Source organism: Phascolarctos cinereus, unplaced genomic scaffold, assembly GCF_003287225.1.
Source record: "Phascolarctos cinereus isolate Bilbo 61053 unplaced genomic scaffold, phaCin_HiC Scaffold_726;HRSCAF=1367, whole genome shotgun sequence".
In the NCBI taxonomy this organism is placed as follows: Eukaryota; Metazoa; Chordata; class Mammalia; order Diprotodontia; family Phascolarctidae; genus Phascolarctos; species Phascolarctos cinereus.
The window spans coordinates 383763823-383769822 of NW_027556098.1; the positions used below are offsets into that span (position 1 = coordinate 383763823).

General features: G+C 49.3%; 1 protein-coding gene across 1 annotated transcript in view; it reads right to left on the reverse strand.

Moving 5' to 3' along the window:
• The window catches only part of ARHGEF10L (Rho guanine nucleotide exchange factor 10 like), a 219623-nt gene extending 218419 nt beyond the window's left edge, over positions 1-1204 (reverse strand). Inside the window, 1 exon segment of the mRNA XM_020972563.1 lies at positions 780-1204. The gene's annotated coding sequence lies outside the window, so the exon portion shown is untranslated.
• Positions 1205-6000: the final 4796 nt, after the last annotated feature.

Genomic DNA, 6000 nt, shown 5'->3' on the forward strand with positions numbered 1-6000 from the left:
CCTCTGTCTGGCGTTATCACAGTAAAAGCTAGGACCCCGATCATGCCCCTGAAAATAGTAAAATACCCCCCAGACCCTCAGACCCACCCTTCCTTTTTCTCATTCGAGTTGAAGAGGTTCAGACTGGGGACCAGAGCCCCTCCTTTCCTGCCTCAGATCTGAAGGGGGCTAGGACTGTGAGAATAGCCAGGAAGGACAATAGGAGAAGATGGTTCCCTGAATGCAGGAGAAAGGATGGGGATGGGGAGGGTCCGCCTGCCCCCAAGAGACTGAAGGGGAAGGGGGAAGGGTTCACTCCCAATCTATTTGTTTCCCAGACTAGAGTCACACATCATACACACACACTGCACACAGAAGAAGCACATAACCATAGATACACTCTGCACACAGACACGGGGATATACACAAACACAGATACACACGACACACATCCTGACAGGTCACCCAGGGATATAAACAGGTAGCCACTACTCAGAGACATAGACACAGATACACACAGCCGTGACACAAACATTTAACACACCCAGGGTCACATAAGCACTATCTATACATCCCCACCCCCAGAGGCCCCCAAACACTGTGCTCACGTTCCCAGGTACACACAATACGCACACTATCCACGCACACACAGAGATAAACACTACACACAGACACTCTCTGAAACGGGTCACTCACCCACGCACACCACGTCGCCGCCCGGGGCAGAGCTCTATCAGCCCAGGGAGCAGGAGGGCGGGGGAAGAGGGTGCGGACAGAAGAGATGGTCCCCACTCACTTACCCGGGTCTCGGGTGGAGGTCCCAGCTCTCGGGTTGGCGGGCTCTTTGTGGTGCGGCGGCAGGGGAGTTACAAAGGCGCCCCGGCTGGAGCTGGGGTTAGGGCCAGGCCAAGGGCAGCGCTCGGTGCCCATACCCGGCTGGCCCGGGCCGCGCGCTGAGCCTCCTGCTCTAGGTCTCCTCTCCTGCGCCCATAGCACCAGAGCCTCCCCCAGCCCTGGGCCGCCAGCCTTGACCAGCCCTGACCAGCCCCGCCCTGCTTTGCGCTGTCCCTCCCGGCTTGAATCCGGCCGGCTTGGATCGGATCGGCTCTCCTTTCCTCCTGCCCCAGTACCGGCTCCAGCTCTGCCGCCGCTCCGCTCTTCGGCCCCTTCCACCAGTGATCAGGGGCAGCCCGGCCCTGCTCCGGGCCCGGCTGGACCCGGAGCCCTCCCGCCCTCCCAGGCTCCCCGTCCCGCCCCGCCCCGCCCCGCAGCCAATGGGAGAGCCCCCAGCTCTCCCCCCGCCCCCCCACCCTCACTCCCCCGGCCGGGCCAGAGGGCTGCCGGGCGCTCTAGGTCTTGGACACTGCTGAATGCTCAGCTGCCGCGCTGTCCAAGGCCCCGGATCCGAAACCTCCCAGGCGCCTCCCCCTGCCCCCGCCGGCCCTCCCGGATCCCACTCCAGGGCTTCGGCCCCTGAGCTGCTCCTAAACTAGGCGCCAAGTTGCGAGATGCTCGAGTAGGGATGCCTTGTTAGCCCTCTCTGCCCCAGGCCCAGACAGTGCCACCGAGGCCAGAGCTGAGCCAAAGCTCTTTCCAGATGGAAGGCCTCAGACCTTAGAGATGACCTGGTCTAAACCTCTCACTCTCCAAGCCTCCATCCAGCTAAAGTGCCTCCCAAGGTCATCCAACAAATACGGAGCAAACTGAGTTCCTTCCACGGCCTTTCCTGCCACACTACGCTCTGTCACTTAACCCCTTGTAGCCAGGTCGGCGATAAAAGCCTCCTGTTTGGAGACATTTAGATGAACTGGGAGGAGGCAGGGAGGGAAGCAGTGGAGAGTTGAAGAGACCATCATGCCTCACACTTCCAGTGTCTGAACTCCATATCTCCCTTCCAGCTCTAAATGTAAGGTCCTGTGACTCTGTACTCTGCAGTTGAGTGGAAAGAACTCCAATTTGGTGTCAGAAGACCAGAGTTAAAATTCCGTCTCTGCTACTTATTATCTCAAGGTCACTTTGTCTCCCTGGGACTCAGTTTCTTCCTCTGTAAAATGGGGATGGGGGAGTGGAATTGAGCTACAAGGTAGGATCAGAGATTCAAGGCCGTCTAGTCCCCGCCTGTCCAGTTACAGAGGAAGAAACTTTGGTCCAGGGAATTTAAGTAGATTGTCCAAGGTCGCTCAGGAAGCAAGAAGAAAGGCTGGAATTTGAACCCAGGTCCTCCAAATCCAAATGCAGTCCTATTTCCTCTGCACAATGCTACCTCTAATGAGCTTTGAGGTCTGTTCTAGCTTTAAATCCGATGGGATTCTGGGAGGGAAAAAACACAGGGATTACCTCCATTTTACCTCCATTTTACAGAGGAAGAAACAGACCCAGAGAAGTGACTTGACTGTGGATTTTAATCAATGCCAAAGCCAAGATTAGAACCCCCTGGAGTTCTTGACTCCCTGGCCAGCTACTTTTCTAATCAACCAATCAACAAGCATTTACCAAGTGCCAACTGTGTGCCATATGCTGTTAGATTCTGAGAATAAAAAGACGAAAACAGAACAGTTGCTGCTCTCAAGGAGCTTACACTCTGTTTTACTAATCACTTGTCATCCTTAATATGATAGGATGAAACTGTAGAAAGTGCCTCAGCCCAGTGCCTGGCACCTAGGGTACTTCAAGCACACTCTTATTCAACTCATCTTGGGCAGATCACCTAGTCTCTTTGGGCCTCAGTTGCCTCATCTGAAAAATGAGAAGGTTGGAGTAGATGACCTCCAAGGCTCCTGCCACCTCCAGAGCTATGATCCTAGTATCTCCAATGGCAATTCCAGCTGGAGACTCCAGTGATTCTTGACAAAGTGAAGCCCAGAGGGGGAAATGAATTGCTTGAAGTCTCCCAGCTACTACTGAGTAGCAGACTAGGACTCCAGCCTGTCTTTGATTCTCAGTTCATCTCTCTTTCCACTGCGTCAAACTTTTGTCCGAGTTATTAGACCTGTCTCTTCAGTATGAACCACCCCAGGTTCTTATTCCTCCAGCTGCAAAGATTGAACCACACCACTTCCCTCTTTTCTTTGACTTCAGGCAACTCTTGTAAATAAAGGGAGTGACTACTTTAAAAAGATGAAACTTACTAACAAGAGCTCACTCCGATCTCCAACCACCATCCCTGCATAGGCTGTCCGTCCTCCTGCCCAGATAGCACCCCCTCATCACCTTAGCACCTATCTTCCTTCAAGGCACAGCTCAGTATGCCCTTTTCTATGGATAGCCTTTCCTGAGCCCCTTAATTTGAAATTTTTAACTCATTCCCTTCTCCTCCTCAAATTATCATGTATAGATTTTCTGTTTCCATACTGTATTCTTTGCACACCCCACCACCACCACTCTCCATAGAATACAAGACCTTTGAAGGCCAGGACTGACTGATTGACTGTAGCAGAGCACTTTGCACAATCTGGTTACTTTGTCATTATTGCTGTTCTTGTTCACACCCGTGATTTTGCTGGAGAAGGACATTCCCATATTGGAAATCACTCACATGGATCCAGATGGGGGCCTCAGCTGCTGGCGAACCTCCTCCCAAAATAACTTTGTTTTCATTTTGTAGATAGACTCTATATACTCGAATGGATACTTGTGCCTCCCCTATTAGAATGTAATCTCCTTGAAGGTAGGAACTGATTCCCTTTTGTCTTTGTATTCCCCGATTAGCACAATGACTGGTATGCAGTAAGTGTTTAATAAATGCTTGTTGGTTGATTAGTGTTGGGGGAGGGGAGCACTGAGAGGTTGACTGACTTGTCTTTGATCACACACTTGGTGTGTGTCACAGGCAGGATTTAATCAAAGGTTTTCTCACTCCATGGGCAGCTCACCTATAATTCTTCTATGCCCCTTAGGCATGGTAGATGTTCTATGAATCCTGGTTGCATTAAATTAAATCCACATGGTTAAGAGGGTTTTAAATCACTTACCAATCACTCAAGTAACCAGCATTTATTGAATGTTTCCTATGTGCCAGGCATTAGGTGGTAAATGGCAGAAACCAGACCTACCTTCAAGGAGCTTGGGGGAGACCACACATTGCAAAAATCAGTACTTATAAGAAAATACACAGTAAATGGAAGGTAGCCTGATAAGGGAAGGGAAGGCCTCCTGGAGGAGGTGACTCATAAATGAATTCTTAAAGGAAGGCAAAAATGTTAACATTTGGGAGTTAGAGGAGAGGGTGTAGGTGGCGGGGGAGGTCAACTGCATAGTCAGGGAGATGTAAGATGGACCACGGAGGGAAAGGCACAAGTGGGCTGGCAAGACTCTAAGGTAGAGCGTATTGAGGAGAGTAAGGTTTATTAAACCACCAGAAAGAGAAGAAGGGGTTGGGGGGGCAGAGGATTTAATCCCAAACAGAGGAATTGATACAATACTTGATCCTAGAGATAATAAGGAGCCACTGGAATTTATTGAGTAGTGAGGTGACATGGACCTATTCTTTAGAAAATTCACTGTCGGCTGTGGAGGATGGGTTGGAGAGAGAGCCTTGAAATAGGGAGACCAGGGGCAGCTAGGTAGCCCAGTGGGTAGAGCTCCAGCCTTAGAGTCAGGAGGACCTGTTCAAAGCCAGCCTCAGACACTGGACACTTACTAGCTGTGTGATCCTGGGCAAGTCACTTAACCCCGATCACCTAAGCAAAATAAATAAATATTTTTTTAAAAACTAGGGAGACCAATTAGAAGTCTACCTCAGTAGTCCAGGACAGGGACCATGAGAGGTTTTTTTGTTTTTGTATTTTTGGAGGCAATTGGGGTTAAGTGACTTGTCCAGGGTCACACAGCTAGTAAGTGTCTAAGGACCCGTTTGGATTCAGCTTCTCCTGACTCTAGTGCTGGTGCCTCTGCCCTTTGCACCACCTAGCTGTCCTGCCTTGAGAGTTTGAACTAAGATGGTGGCTATATGAGTGGGGAGAAGTGGAAGGGAGTGTGTGAGAGATGTTATTGGGAAAGAAATCTCAAAATTTGGAAATTGATTCAGTATATGAGGTGAGTGAGAAGGTGAGGAAGGCAATGATGTTTGAACCTTAGGTGGCTGAAAAAGTGGAAGCTCCAATGAATGGGTTTGGGAGACTTGGCTTTCCAACAATCTGATTTTTTCCAGTTAATATCCTAGCCCCAAGGTCTAGAAGCTTCCAGCCCCTCTGTTCTCTGTTCTAGAAAGAGAAATGCTTCTGCTTCTGGGCATCTATCATTATGATCACTAATGATGGTAATCATCATTACTCTCAACAAAAGGGTTCATTCTTATCAACAATTCCTCCTTAATTGATGGTAATGATAATAATAATATCTTTCAAGTCACTTTCCGGCTAGCAGTCTCCCTATCCCCATCTGCAAAATGGGAATTCTGATCCCTGCACTCCCAACATCTCAGTACTTTGTAAAATTGTTTTTTAGGGCAGGGCTAGAAAGGATAAAGGAGTGCCTGCTTGAACTTAAAGCTTATGTTCGATGTGACTCGCCGTGATGATGAACAGAGCTGAGTTGGGTTTGGGGCATGCATTAAGTCCCTCTCCTTTGCGTGCTCATGCACTGAATAACAAATGAAGCTATAGCATATGCTTCTATCTGAGTGGTAGTTACATGACAGAATGATTAGAGTGCCAGGCCTGGAGTCAGGAAGACTCATCTTCCTGAGTTCAAATCCAGCCTGTGTGACCCTGGGCAAGTCGCTTCACCCTCTTTGCCTCAGTGTCCTCACCTGTGAAATGAAATGGAGAAGGATATAGCAAACTACCCCAGTATCTTTGCCAAGAAAACCCCAAATGGGGACATGGGAAGTCTGAAATGACTGAACAACAAAATTATTATTATTATTATTATCTTTACCCCTGTGTTAGAGGTGGGACTTGTACACAAGTATTCCTGACTAAGAGGCCAGTTCTCCATCCACTACACAAGGCCATGGATATAAAATAGATGCACAATAAATGCATGTGATTTAGGGCAGGAGAAGATGCTAGCAACGTCAGC